Source organism: Heptranchias perlo, chromosome 4 (genome assembly GCF_035084215.1).
Source record: "Heptranchias perlo isolate sHepPer1 chromosome 4, sHepPer1.hap1, whole genome shotgun sequence".
In the NCBI taxonomy this organism is placed as follows: Eukaryota; Metazoa; Chordata; class Chondrichthyes; order Hexanchiformes; family Hexanchidae; genus Heptranchias; species Heptranchias perlo.
Genome location: NC_090328.1, coordinates 117,506,006 through 117,520,375, shown reverse-complemented (window position 1 = coordinate 117,520,375; position 14,370 = coordinate 117,506,006). Strand labels below are relative to the sequence as shown.

The window sequence follows — 14,370 nt, the reverse complement described above, 5'->3', positions numbered from 1 at the left end:
ACCATGCACTACACCCCCCATCATCCACCTACCAACAAACTCTTTCCATCAGATGCTTCCTCTCACCCTTACACATTACCACTGTTTCAAGCCGCCCACCCACAACTCACAGGCCATACACACTGGCAGCTATTCAACCGTGACAGGAACATCACCCAAACACACGTCCCGCTTTCTTGCAGGAGAAGGTGGCGCATATCAGGAGGCAGCAAGCAGCAGTGGCATTTAGCCCCTCAAGCCTGTTCCGCCATTCAATGCGATCATGGTGGACCTGTGACCTCACTCAATATACCCGCCTTAGCCCCTCATCCCTTAATACCCTTGGTTCACAGAAATCTATCAATCTCAGATTTAATATTCACAAGTGAGCTAGCATCAACTGCTGTTTGCAGAAAAGCGTTCCAAACATCTCTCACCCTTTGCGTGTAGAAGCATTTCCTAACTTCACTCCTGCATGTTCTGACTATAAATCTTAGGCTATGTCCCCGCAGCCTAGTATTCAACTGTCTGGGCAGCCAGAAGCAATAATCCAGCCACTAACCTGTAATTCCTGCATGGTCCCTTTAAATAGCGCTGGTGGGGAGGGTCCTTCAGGCACTCTAAGACATGTTCAGATGGTCGGGGTTAAGACTGTGCATTGAGTTGAGCAATAAGTCCCAAAATGATGTCTATCACTTTAAATTAGTGCTGCACACTGATTGAAGCCATTTTCTCCCTACTCCACCTGATTCCAGTGTTCCTTATCTGCGCTTGTGCTAACTCCTATACCAAGATATGTCTGGTGCACGTCACGCTGGAAACGTGCGTGCACATCCAAGACGCCACCTTGGATGTTGGCGAGGCCGTGTAGCGCCGAAACAACAGGCGCTACACGGCCCAATTTAGCGCCCAGAGTCTCATATCTGGTTTCTGTATCCCTTAACCTCAGTTGCCGAGTTTCACTCCGTCCCTGCCTTGATTTTCCACCTCGTTCCCAACATCTTGCAGGTGATAACGGTCATATGTTGTACAAGTTGATAAAGACAGTGGTCCTTCCCCATATTCCTTGAAGTGAAGGAAGTCAAGAGTGGAACAGAGTCGAGCTACCTCTTCTTTGCATTTAGTGACGGAAGTCTAAGCAGAGAAGCTGTTTCCCCAGCAAAAGCTGTCGAGGCTGGGGGTCAACTGAAAATTTCAATACTGAGATTGATAGATTTTTGTTGGGTAAGAGTATTAAGGGTTAGGGAACCAAGGTGGGTAGATGGAGTTAAGATACAGATCAGCCATGATCTAATTGAATGGTGGAACAGACGCGAGGGGCTGAATGGCCTACTCCTGTTCCTATGTTCTTACGTTCTTAGAAGGGTTCGAGACAGAGGCAGGGTGTGAGAGATGGGGGGAGGCACACAGGCACACAATGAAAGTCAGGGAAATTTGCTTACAATGTATGTGTATATCGACAGAATTTGCATATGCGTATCCTTTTTTTAACAATAAGAGTAATAATGAGGAATCACAATTGAGAAATATCTTGCAGAAAATTCAGCTTGAGGGTTGTTGAAGATGAAATAAAGTAATGTTTCAAAGCTTCTCTACAGATGCTTCTATTTCCTCCGAATGTATCAGCTATTCTGATCACTGATCTAAAATTGGTTCCACTGATCTAAGCCAGCAATTCAAACAGCCTACAGCAGAAGGCAGATCAAGCATATTACAACTGACAACCACAGCTACAAAGAAACCGCGACTCGATTTGATTTTCTCACTGAGCGCCTTGTTTCTATGTGTAAAATTAACTCGTGAGTGTCGAACGTAAAGCAAACAAGCCTGGCAACATCAGAAATATTGGCCGCAAAGAGATTAATCAAACGCTAATTGTTACCAGGAGAGATATTGAATTCTGCTGAACCATCATTAGCGAGAACAATTTAGTGTTGTGAAATGAGTTAAAGATTAATTTCCGGTTCCAGTAAGCTTCCTACAGGTTTAGATCAGAACGTTGAGAGTTGAAATATTCTCGCTGACTCTAGGTAGGAGGAATGCTGGGGGGTTTTTCCCCATCATGTGAACATCTTCTTTAAAGAAGGAATCAAAGATTTCTATTTTGTGGCTTGTATGCAGCAATGAGGAACACAAAGGGTCTTCGGCAGCTGTAAGTGATGATCCTACACAGTTATTGCAAAGCGAAAATCAATTGATTCGCAGATTGGTACATTTTAGAAGTGGCAAACTTAATGGGTAGACATAACCCTTGAATAATCTGGACTTTTATCTCACTCAGATATCCCTTTCACATGAACGAGCTACATTTATGGCAGGTACTGGTGACTGACTAAGAGGACACGTGAATAATAGCTTCACGTAATGGCAGATAGATTTTCAGGTAGAACACTACCACCACTAATCACTCATCTCATTGCTGTTAGCAGTGTCTTGTGCACAAAATGGGTGCTGTGTTTGCCTACATGGTAACAGCGGCTGCACTTCAAATTGTATGTGAAGGACGCAGCAAGACATTGTTTAAATGCAAGTCTTTCCTTTTAAGATAAGTGTAAAGTTTTGCACATTGGAAGAGGAAATGTGATACATACCTATATATGTACTTCAGTTATGTGGAGAGACAAGAGGTGCTGGGATTGTTCTCCTTACAGCAGAGAATGTTAAGGAGAGATTTAATAGAGGTGTTCAAAATAATGAAGGGTTTTGATAAAGTAAATAAGGAGAAACTGTTTCCACTGGCAGGAGGGTCAGTAACCAAAGGACACAGATTTAAGGTAATTGGCAAAAGAACCAGAGGCGACATGAGGAAATATTTTTTTATGCAGCGAGTTGTTATGATCTGGAATGCACTGCCTGATAGGGTGGTGGAAGCAGATTCAATAGTAACTTTCAAAAGGGAACTGGATAAATACTTGAAGGGAAAACATTTACAGAGCTATGGGGAAAGGGCAGGGGGAATGGGATTAATTGGATAGCCCTTTAAAAGAGATGGCACAGGCACGATGGGCCGAATGATCTCCTTCTGTGCTGTAACATACTATGATATGATTTTCACTCCTATTGAGTAACTCCAGTCAGATTTGTGGCTAAGTCCATAGTTCATTAATTAAATGTACCACATTAATATGGTGTGAACCATACGAGAGTACAAAGGGCCCAGGTTCGATCTCTGGTTAGTGCTGGGTCACTCAGTCTCGACTAGGATGGAGCTGCAAGCACAACTGGTCTGTGTTCCCAGTCCTGGGACACAAGACAAATTGCGACGGTTCCTGCTTCTGATCTCCATCCAATGACTCCTGCCAGAACTGCATGCTTGTCGATAACTGGTGTAGACAGAGTCACGTCCAGTTGAGATGCCTCAATGGCTGAGCGGTTTGACACTCGGGCACATGAAAAATGGACACTTGGATGAGGTAGCAGAGAGTCACTACAGTCCGTGTAGGTTAGGGAAAGCATAAGTCATCATCTTAAACAGAGGAAGGAGAACATTTTGGGGAGGAGCGGAAGGGAGGAATTCAACTGGTTCTTGAAAAGTTACACTGAAAGAGACAGCGTTGATGACTAACATACAAAAAGGTTTTGTTCTGGTCTATACTCCACCACCTGAGCCTACCTAAAAAGCTCTTCTATCAGGTTGCTTTCAAGTCCCCAAAGTTAGTTAGCATTTCCACTGAGAAGTGTGCATTCCAGCCTATATATTCTGAAGATAATACAAATATATACCTGTAAATCTGTGCCTTGATGTAGCTGTGGGAATTCAGGCACTGAGGATCTTACATTGCTCACTACATTGTGATAATTGAATTGAAGGTTGAGAGGGCCAGGCCTTTTATCTTTAATTCACTCTGGAGATATGGGCATTGCTGGCAAGGCCGGCATTTATTGCCCATCCCTAATTACCCTTGAGAGGGTGGTGGTGAGCTGCCTTCTTGAACCGCTGCAGTCCGTGTGGTGAAGGTTCTCCCACACTGCTGTTAGATAGGGAGTTTAAGGATTTTGACCCAGCGACGATGAAGGAACAGCGATATATGTCCAAGTCGGGATGGTGTGTGACTTGGAGGTGGCGGTGTTCCCCTTCTCCTGCTGCCCTTTGTCCTTCTAGGTGGTGGAGGTCTCGGGTTTGGGATTGATCTATGTAGCTGCAATTACAATAAAATGTAACCTGCAATGTATAAGAATCCAAGAAATTGTGTGTACTTTGCTAAATTTAGTAAAAAGCTTTTAAAAGTAGTTCAGACGCAAACAGGCGGGTTCCAAAAATATGTCAATAGTCCAGCAATATTGAAATTGTGCATCGGTGCATAGATTACCCAGTCCAATTAAAAATCATATGCTTTTTGTACCAAAAACAACACATGATTGAAAAAATCAAATCCTTCGTAATCCTGTGAATCTTCTTAAAATCCTTGCATGGATTATTTAGCATTGGTACACATGTAATTGAAATGATGCTGGCATGAGAGAATAGGCAACAGACCATGGTCTAAACTTACATTTTCTTAAAACAAGTATAAGGGCCACCACTTGAGAGTCCTTCACAGAACCTAAGTCTTAGACAACATTTTAAAATGGTGCATCTACTTACCATTACAATGTGTTACCCAGCACGATTCCTGTTGGAGCAGGAACTCGCCTGCTTTTATGAGCTTTCTGCCTCTATCCCAGCACAAGAACCCACCAAAAAGTTTATGGGATGAAGAGATACGCCGTGAGTTGTGAATCTCCAGAATTTGCTCATCGATTTACGCCGCTCCGACCGTTTGCTTCACACAAACGACATCTCACCCTCAACCTCCCCGTTATTTTTAAGAATTTGCTAGATTTGCACATTAATTTCCCATTAAACTCACCGCAGAAAGTTAAGGCTGGTAATTAACAGCGTAAGTACCTGTTTAACCACATGGTAATTAATGACCTAATACAATGCTAATCAATCTCTCCAGCCCAGAAGGGGAACAAATTAAACTGTTCAGTCTAAATCCTGCAGCTAGTAAATTGTTGTTAGAGATTTTAAAAATTTCAAATTTTACCCTTTTAATTTTTTTTCTTACTTTTCCTTTCTGTCTTTTTTTTCTTTCCATCCAATCTTTTTTTCCCTCTCTTTATTTCTCTTTCTGTACCTGATTTGACTCTAATTCACACTATTTCCTTCTCCGTCATTCTTCTGTTTCTTTCTCAATCCTTAAATCTCACCGGTTAAGGAGATAGACATTTGGTCCTGTTGTTCACTAAGGTCCCAGATGCCCCGTTGCCCTCTCCGTGCCCGTTGGGCAAAAAATTTTCAAGCTGAAGGGTGGAGGAAAAAATCTAATTAACTAACAGTGGCACATCGCGAGATGTCCCACTCCAGCAAGATCTGGGCCCAATCATTATCACCACAATAGTGCACATCGAACATTCACTCTATGAAAGGTATGCACTATTGTGGTGATAATGATTGTTTTTGGTGGGTTTTTATCCCGGGATAATTCCTAAAGCAAAAGGTCAGCTTAAAGTTTTGTCCCTCAGAGAAGGCACAGTGGAATAACATTGCATCTTGATAGACTGTGCAAAAATATGGGATGTGCAAGAATCCACATCCATTCAGCTTAAAAATTCCCAACTTGTGAAGGGTATGAAACGCAATAATGAAAACAGCCCCTTAACCTGATTAAAATTTTAAATGTTCATGTCACTAGTCATTAAGGAACAGGCTGGTTGATGGTCTTTAATGCTTTAGAAAGATTTATGGGAACCAGGCTGTTAGCTTGCTCTTTCTGCTCGTTACGTATTGGAAGTGACATTGTTGAACAAAAGCTGTCTTTCTGCTCCAGTTGACCAATTAAATGCATTCACGTTTGTCATCCTAACGATTATATAACTGTGAACTAGACCTCATGGCTGCAGCAGACTGCCGAGGGCAATGATTCTCAGTAGAGTCCATCTCGAAACATGGTGTCCTTGCAGTCAGGGGTTCAGCAGTGAAGAGAGGTTTCAAATCAACCACCAGGTCTGAAAAAGTCAAATCTGGGAAACACAAACTTTCAAGTGGCTATCATTACAGTTCCATCTGTACATGTATATAAATGTGTTCATCTGAGTGAATGACATTATTATTATTAGCCATCCAAACCAAAGTTTGTAGATTATAAAGCATGTTTGTAATACTGCAAAAAAACATTCGAATCTAAAAATTATGGTCCTTTAAAGTTCAATATTTGGGGCAAATGTTGACAATAAACAATAAATGTTGATGCATTTTGGGGCAGACATGTGAAGAGTTGAGGGGCATATCAGGGGCAACATTTGCAGGGCTATAGGGTAAGGGCAGGGGAGTGGGACAGCTCTTTTCAAAGAGCCAGCACAGGCACGATGGGCTGAATAGCCTCCTTCTCTGCTGTATCATTCCATAATTCCATGAAATCCATGATTTGAAGCAGGCTAAAATGAGGATGTAAGCAATACCAAAGAAAATTGTGGGGGGAGGGGGTGACATGTCCCCTCATTCACCCCCTCCCTCATTTCCCCCCTCCCCCCACCCCGGTGGTTGCACCTATTTTGTAGGGGAAGATCTCTCTAGGTGTGATACAACCATTCATTTCTCAGGCCTTGGTGATCTCATTCATTGTTGCTCATTCCCACCGGTCAAAATTGTCCTCCTGCTTGGCTGGATTTGATACAATGTGGGAAAAGTTGGTTCATCATCAATCTTTTAGTCCTGATTCTATAAAAATGCAAACAGACCACTAAGTGTTGATTTTTTTTTAATCAATGAGCAAGTGTAGGATATGTGCACTCAGTTTTTAAAAATCCATACATGCCAAACCAATTAGAGTACTGTGTATAGTTCTGGTCTCTATATTACAAAAAGGATATCGAGGCACTGGAAAAGGTGCAAAAAGGATTTACAAGGATGATACCAGAACTGAGAGCTTATAACCATCAGGAAAGATTGAGTGGGCTGGGGCTCTTTTCTCTAGAAAAGAGAAGGCTGAGGGGTGACCTGATAGAGGTCTTTAAAATTATGAAAGGGTTTGATAGGGTAGATGTAGAGAAGATGTTTCCACTTGTGGGGGAGTCCAAAACTAGGGTCATAAATATAAGATAGTCACTAATAAATCCAATAAGTAATTCAGAAGAAACTTCTTTACCCAGAGAGAGGTAGAATGGGGAACTTGCTACCACAAGGAGTGGTTGAAGTGAATTGCACAGATGCATTTAAGGGGAAGCTAGATTTTTGTTAGGCAAGGGTATTAAGGGTTACGGACCCAAGGCGGATAGATTGAGTCAAGATACAGATCAGCCATAATCTAATTGAATGGCGGAACAGGCTCGAGGAGCTGAATGGCCTCCTTCTGTTCTTATGTAGATGTTGTGAGTTCAAATCCCACCATGCAAAGTTGGGAAATTTAATTAATTAAATCTGGTGGTTTGTGAACCAGCACCAGGAAAGAAATAACCATGAAAGCTGCCGGATTGTTGTAAAAACCCAACTGGTTGACTAATGTCCTTCAGGAAAGGGGGAACCTGTCATCCCCAGTCTGGCCCACGTGTGACTCCACTAGGTGGTTGATTCTTAATGCCTTCGGGGCAATTAGAAACGGGCAATAAATGCCGGCTTTGCCAGTGTTGCCGGCATCCCGAGGAGGAATAAAATAAAAACTGGTGCTTACTAGAATTGTGGGTTTCTGATAAATGGTAGCTGAAGCTTTTTCAACAATTTGCCAAGAAACTACAGGTATCGGCCACTTGTGCCCTTGTCCTGCTACGATGCTGCTAATGGAATCTGTGGAATTCACCAGTGTTTTTTTTAATAAATTAAAAGCAGAGGGAACTGTTGTGCAATTACATGCACCAACTTGTACCAAAGAGCACAGCGTAGGTACCTTAGGTTAAGCTGTTACTGCATGTGGTTTGTTAACAGATACCTAAACCAAAAAATAAAATAAATCTTTTATTAAGAAACTGGCCCAGCCTGACACTTACGTTGGTATATGGAATTAGTGATAAAAGGAGAAGGGGCTTTGCAGCAGGACAAACTGAGGGGGTAGAAAACTCCCAAAGAAACAGCTCACTGGTGATCAAGCTCAGGTGATAGGTCTGCTGAAGAGAATAGAGATGCAAAGTTCAGGGACCCAGCCTTCAAAAGAAAGGTACTTTTGATGTACCCACAATGGTTCAGTGCTCTGAACCGCCTGTCAGAGAGCTTCCACAAATGGAGAGTGTGGGAGTCCACTGCCGACTTATATAGGGGCTTTGGCATGTGGTATCGGCACTCTACCATTAACCATGATAGACTCTTAGCTGGGTCCTCCCTGCGGCACCAAGAATAGCATCTCTCAAGTATGTTCATACTGGGACCTCTGGGATCAATCATCTCCTCTCCTTGCATAGGCTGGGAGAACGAGTGGATAGGTGCTTTAGTCGGATCATGGATGTCCTAGACTCTGCTCTCCTACAGACCACTGTGGGTGCTGATCGCAGTGGGGGGTGGTCTCATAATGGGAGTGGAACATGTTGTCACCTCTTAGGATGACAGCACTTCTGGACTGTCACAATCCTTCAACCAATGCCCGCCCTGGTACCAGCAAGTCAGCTGGACCAGACTGCCCCAGCAGCTGCAGCCAGGTCCTCTCCGGCCCGAGTTCCAAGAGGTCACCATCTACGACCAACTCAAGAGCCCTCGACTGAGCCACAGCAGCCTTCCACCTCCCATGCTGCAGCTACTGAGGGAGCACCTTGTAGGAGCGCTAGACTAGGTTAAAACTGGCATTAGGGTGGTACATCAGAGCGATATTAGTGTTTGGAATTTGTTTAAGGCTATAAAATTATAATCCTTTTTGAAATCTTTGTGTGCAGAGAGGGTTCCTGTTATAGCTGCTGACCCTGCAATGTTAGTTGACATGAATATCACTGTTGGTCTTTGGACAGTTGCAGTTTATTTGAGGGTGGAAGGATTGGGAGAGATGTTGGACATGACGGTTAATCCAGGGAGCACGGATTGTTCAGCTGAAGCTCTCTGCAATGAGATGCTACCATGAAGGGGTTTTGATAGTTTCCACTGGCAGAAGGGTCGGTAGCCAGAGGACACAGATTTAAGGTACTTGGTAAAAGAACCAACTTAGCAAGATGAGGAGAGATTTTTTTCACGCAGTGAGTTGTTATGATGTGGAATGCACTGCCTGAACGGGTGAAGTCTCTAGTTGACCCATGGGACCTGGAGGGGGCACAACTTTGTGAAATTCCTAGAGAAGGCCAACCTCCTGACATACTGTTCCTCAGAGAGCTGCAGGAATGTTGTCCTGGGCTGATATGCTTTGTTGGGAGTTGTTGGGAATCCTGCAAACCTACCTCCTTCCATTTGATCTCCCTTTAGCTCTGGCTCTGTTTGCTCCTTTCCCCTCTAGGACAAGGGGACATAACCTTAAAATCAGAGCCAGGCCATTCAGGAGAGAAGCTAGGAAATATTTCTTCATGCAAAGGGTGGTAGGAGTGTGGAACTCTCTCCCACAAAAAGCAGTAGATGCTAGCTCAATTAATCATTTTAAATCTGAGATCGATAGACTTTTGCTAGCCAAGGGTATTAAGGGATATGGAGTCAAGGCGGATAAATGGAGTTAGGGTACAGATCAGCCGTGATCTCATTGAATGGCGGAACAGGCTCAAGGGACTGAATGGCCGCCTCCTATTACTGCCCTTGCTCTTCCTCCTCTTGCCCTTCAGCCAGAATTAAATTTGCCAGAAGGACGCCCTCCAGGAAGAATAAAAGGGCATTGCCAGAAGCCCCTTAAAAGTTTAGAACAGTATACAAGTACTACAATCTAAGTAGCAAATGGTATCAGGTTAAAAGAAAAAGCATACAACATGGCAAAGATTACTGGTAAGCCCGAAGATTGGGAAAACTTTAAAAACCAGCAAAGGATGACTAAAAGAATAATAAAGAGGGAGAAAATAAATTGAGAGTAAACTAGCAAGAAATATAAAAACTGACAGTAAAAGCTTCTACAAGTATATAAAAAGGAAGAGGGTAGCTAAAGTAAACATTGGTCCCTTAGAGGATGAGACTGGGGAAATAATAATGGAAAACAAGAAAACAGCAGAGGAATTGAACAGATATTTTGTATCTGTCTTCACAGTAGAAGACACTAAAAACATACCAATAATAGTGGAAAATCAAGGGGCAAAGGGGAGGGAGGAACTAAAAACAATCACTATCACTAGAGAAAAAGTACTAGGTAAACTAATGGGTCTAAAGGCTGACAAGTTCCCTGGCCTGATGGCTTGCATCCGAGGGTCTTAAAGGAAGTGAGTACAGAGATAGTGGATGCATTGGTTGTAATCTTCCAGAATTCATTAGGTTCTGGAAAGGTCCCAGCGGATTGGAAAACCACAAACGTAACACCCCTATTCAAAAAGGGAGTGAGACAGAAAGCAGGTAACGATGGACCAGTTAGCCTAACATCTGTCATTGGGAAAATGCTAGAATCCATTTTTAAGGAAGTAGCAGCAGAACATTTGGAGACTCATAATACAATCAAGGAGAGTCAACATTGGTTTATGAAGGGGAAATCGTGTCTGACAAATTTATTAGAGTTCTTTGAGGAAGTAACGGGCAGGGTGAATAAAGGGGAACCAATGGATGCAGTATATTTGGATTTCCAAAAGGCATTCAATAAGGTGCCACATAAAAGATTACTGCACAAGATAAGAGCTCATGGTGTTGGGGGTAATATACTGGCATGGATAGAGGATTAGCTAAATAACAGAAAACAAAGGGATAAAATGGTCATTTTCAAAATGGCAGTATGTAACTAGTGGGGTGCCACAGGGCTCAGTGCTGGGGCCTCAACTATTTACAATATATATCGATGACTTGGATGAAGGAACAGAGTGTCTTGTGGCCAAATTTGCTGATGATACAAAGATAGGTGGAAAAGCAAGTTGAGAGGAGGACACAAAGTGTCTGCAAAGGGATATTGACAGGTTAGGCGAATGGGCAAAAATTTGGCAGATGGAATATAATGTGGGAAAATGTGAAGTCATCCACTTTGGGAGGAAAAATAAAAAAGCAAAATATTATTTGAATGGAGAAATACTACAAAATGCTGCAGTACAGAGGGATCTGAGTGTCCTCCTACATGAAACACAAAAAGTCAACATACAGGTGCAGCAGGTAATCCAGAAAGCAAACAGAATATTGGCCTTTATTACTGGGGGGATGGAGTATAAAAGCAGGGAAGTCATGCTACAACTGTACAGGGTGCTGGTGAGACCACACCCGGAGTACTGCGTACAGTTCTGGTGCCCTTATTTAAGGAAGGACATACTTGCATTGGAGGCAGTTCAGAGAAGCTTCACCAGGTTGATTCCGGGTATGGAAGGATTGCCTTGTGAGGAAAGATTGAACAGGTTGGGTCTATAATCATTGGAGTTTAGAAGAATGAGAGATCTTATTGAAACATACAAGATTCTGAGGGGACTCGATAGGGTAGATGCTGAGAGGATGTTACCCCTCATGGGGAATCTAAATCTAGGGGGCATAATCTCAGAATAAGAGGTCGCCCGTTTAAGACAGAAATGAGGAGGAATTTCTTCTCCCAGAGGGTCGTGAATCTTTGGAATTCTTTACCCCAAAAAGCTGTGGAGGCTGAGTCATTGAATACATTCATGGCTGAGTTAGACAAATTTTTGATCAGCAAGGGAGTCAAAGGATATGGGGAAAAGGCGGGAAAGTGGAGTTGAGGTAAAAAGCAGATCAGCCATGATGTCATTAAATGGCGGAGCAGGCTCGAAGGGCCGAATGGCCTACTCCTGCTCCTGTTTCTTATGGTCTTATAGCAAAATAAAACTATCCAATACAAGCAAAATGTCTCCCCAACATTTGCAACATTTCAACTGACAATAGAAGAGGATCTCCCTCCCTATCTCTGTGACCTCCTCCAGCCCTACAACCCTCAGAGATCTCGGCACTCCTCCAATTCTGGCCTCTTGCACATCCCCAATTTTCTTCGTTCCACCATTGGCGGCCGTGCCTTCAGCTGCCTAGGCCCTAAGCTCTGGAATTCCCTCCCTAAACCTCTCTACCTCTCTTTCCTCCTTTAAGACACTCCTTAAAACCTACCTCTTTGACCAAGCTTTTGGTCACTTGTCCTAATATCTCCTTATGTGGCTCGGTGTCAAATTTTGTTTGATTACGCTCCTGTGAAGCGCCGTGGGATGTTTTACTACGTTAAAAAGACGATATATAAATGCAAATTGTTGCTGTTAAATACCACTGAAAATAGCTGCCTCCTGACTTGCAACCCTCACGGTTTGTGGGAGGGGTGAGGAACTAGCAGCAGCAATGCAGACGGAGACGAAAACTGCGTTGTTGGAATCTTAACTTGCATATATTATTGAGGCCCCCCCCCCCCCCCCCGCCTGTTTCAGGCTCCACCCAAAATTCGGAACAGGGTGGGCAATCAGAGTTAAGTTAGCGGGCGAATACTCTGCTGTGAGTTTGTTCCTTTTTCCACCTCATTTTTAGTCGTAAGTGGAGCGGTAGCAAGATGGAAATTGCCCCATACACCTCTGTTGAACAGATTCTATTCACTCCAAATTCGAGCTTTGTTTGACTTCCGAGAATGTTCAGCTTCATGACGTTTTGTCATTTAGAATTCCCACCAGATTACTGGCACTCTCTGCACTTTTCTCATATCTTTTTTATTGACTAGGACAGAGAGAGATTGCACATCACCAGACAGCTCACTCCTGCATCTCATCTGCTATCAGACAGACAGATATAGATAGAATTAGAGACTTCCATTTATACAGTGCCTTTCACGACCTCAGGTCATCCCAAAGCACTTTATAACCAATGAAGTACTTTTGAAGCATAGTCACTGTTGTAATGTAGGAAACACAGAAGCCAATTTGCGCACAGCAAGATCCCACAAACAGCAATAAGATACGTGACCAGATAATCTGCTTTTTAGTGATGTTGGTTGAGGGATAAATATTGACTAGGACATCGGGGAAACCACCCCTGCTCTTCTTTGAAATAGTGCTAGGGAATCTTTTACATCCACTTGAGAGGGGAGGTGGGGCCTCGGTTTAACATCACATCGGAAAGACTGCACCTCCGACAGTGCAGCACTCCCTCAGTACTGAGAGTGTCAGCTTCGATTTTGTGCTCAAGTCTCTGGAGAGGGACTTGAACCCACAACCGTCTGACTCAGAGGCGAGAGTGCTACCCACTGAGCCACGGCACCAAAAGGTTATGCAACCCTCTCCCTATTGAAGTACCATGGTTTGAAGGAACTAATTTCCAGTACAAAGTCCAGTATCTCTGCCCAGTAATCTGCCATTTGCTGGATCAGAGGGAGGATAGACAGACAACCATCGTGAGGGTGCATAGACTTCCCACCTCACCAAATTAGGCTACTACAGATCTCATAGCCACCTACCCCCACAAAAAGTCATACAACTTCTCCCCCCCCCTACCCCCCGGCAGTATTAGAACATATTCAGCCAATGTTATTTGACCAGCAAGAATTTGATGTCCTCAATTAAATAGCCAGCAACCATTAAAGAATGTATTCTTTGTTTTTATAAGAACTAACCCTTTCACTGTGAATCCAGCCACAAGTCCACAGGTCGTCTGTTCAGGATGCAGTTTGAAACTCACCCCCAGCATTCAGTAATTTGGAAAAATATCTTCTCAATGAACCCACAGAAGTGATGTCAGCCTCGATATTAATGGCGAGGCAGGGAGGGTGCGGGAGGGAGACCGAAATCAGCCAACGCGCGGAGGCCATGCCCAAACTTAACGGCAGGGCCATGTTAACATGTTGTAGGGCCTTAGGGACGGTCGCCGGCACTGGGAAGAGAGCTCCGAGTGGAGATCGGGAGGGGGAGTGGGGCAATCGGGAGGGCTGGAGGAGGCCGAAGCCTTCCTTGAGGGGCCTGGGAGAGAGCACACCTGTTCCTCCTGGCCCACAAGGAGTACCAAAGGAGCCACTTACGCTGGGGAGCCCTCAGCTCCCGCCTCGGATCTGCTGCCGGGAATCGCTCAGCTCGGGCCTCCCCCTCACTTACTATTAAATTTAAATCACGGCGCCGGTGATGTCATCAGGCCGCGACTTTGGTCTGGTTAATTAGGCCCCTGCCTGCCTTTTGCGGGAGCCTTGTCCATGGCCTGATTCCTGCACTTTAAAATTTAAGGGGGTGGGAATGGGGTCAGGTTGCCCGATCCTTATATTTTAACCCACCCGACCCTCTCCTGCCTGTCGGTGGGGGAAGGGGGGGGGGTTAAAATCGAGGCCATAGAACCACCTACACCAGTGGTGCCTTAAGCCATTAAGCCAAGGAGGGAGGTGGTTGATATTTCGGACAATCCACGGAGATAGACCTGTTGAAAATGAAGTGCTGGGT

At 44.0% G+C, this 14,370-nt stretch overlaps 1 protein-coding gene across 5 annotated transcripts in view; it reads left to right on the top strand.

Moving 5' to 3' along the window:
• Nucleotides 1–14,370, top strand: part of trpm3 (transient receptor potential cation channel, subfamily M, member 3) — a 425,666-nt gene that overhangs the window by 258,745 nt on the left and 152,551 nt on the right. The gene's annotated exons all lie outside the window — the stretch shown is intronic.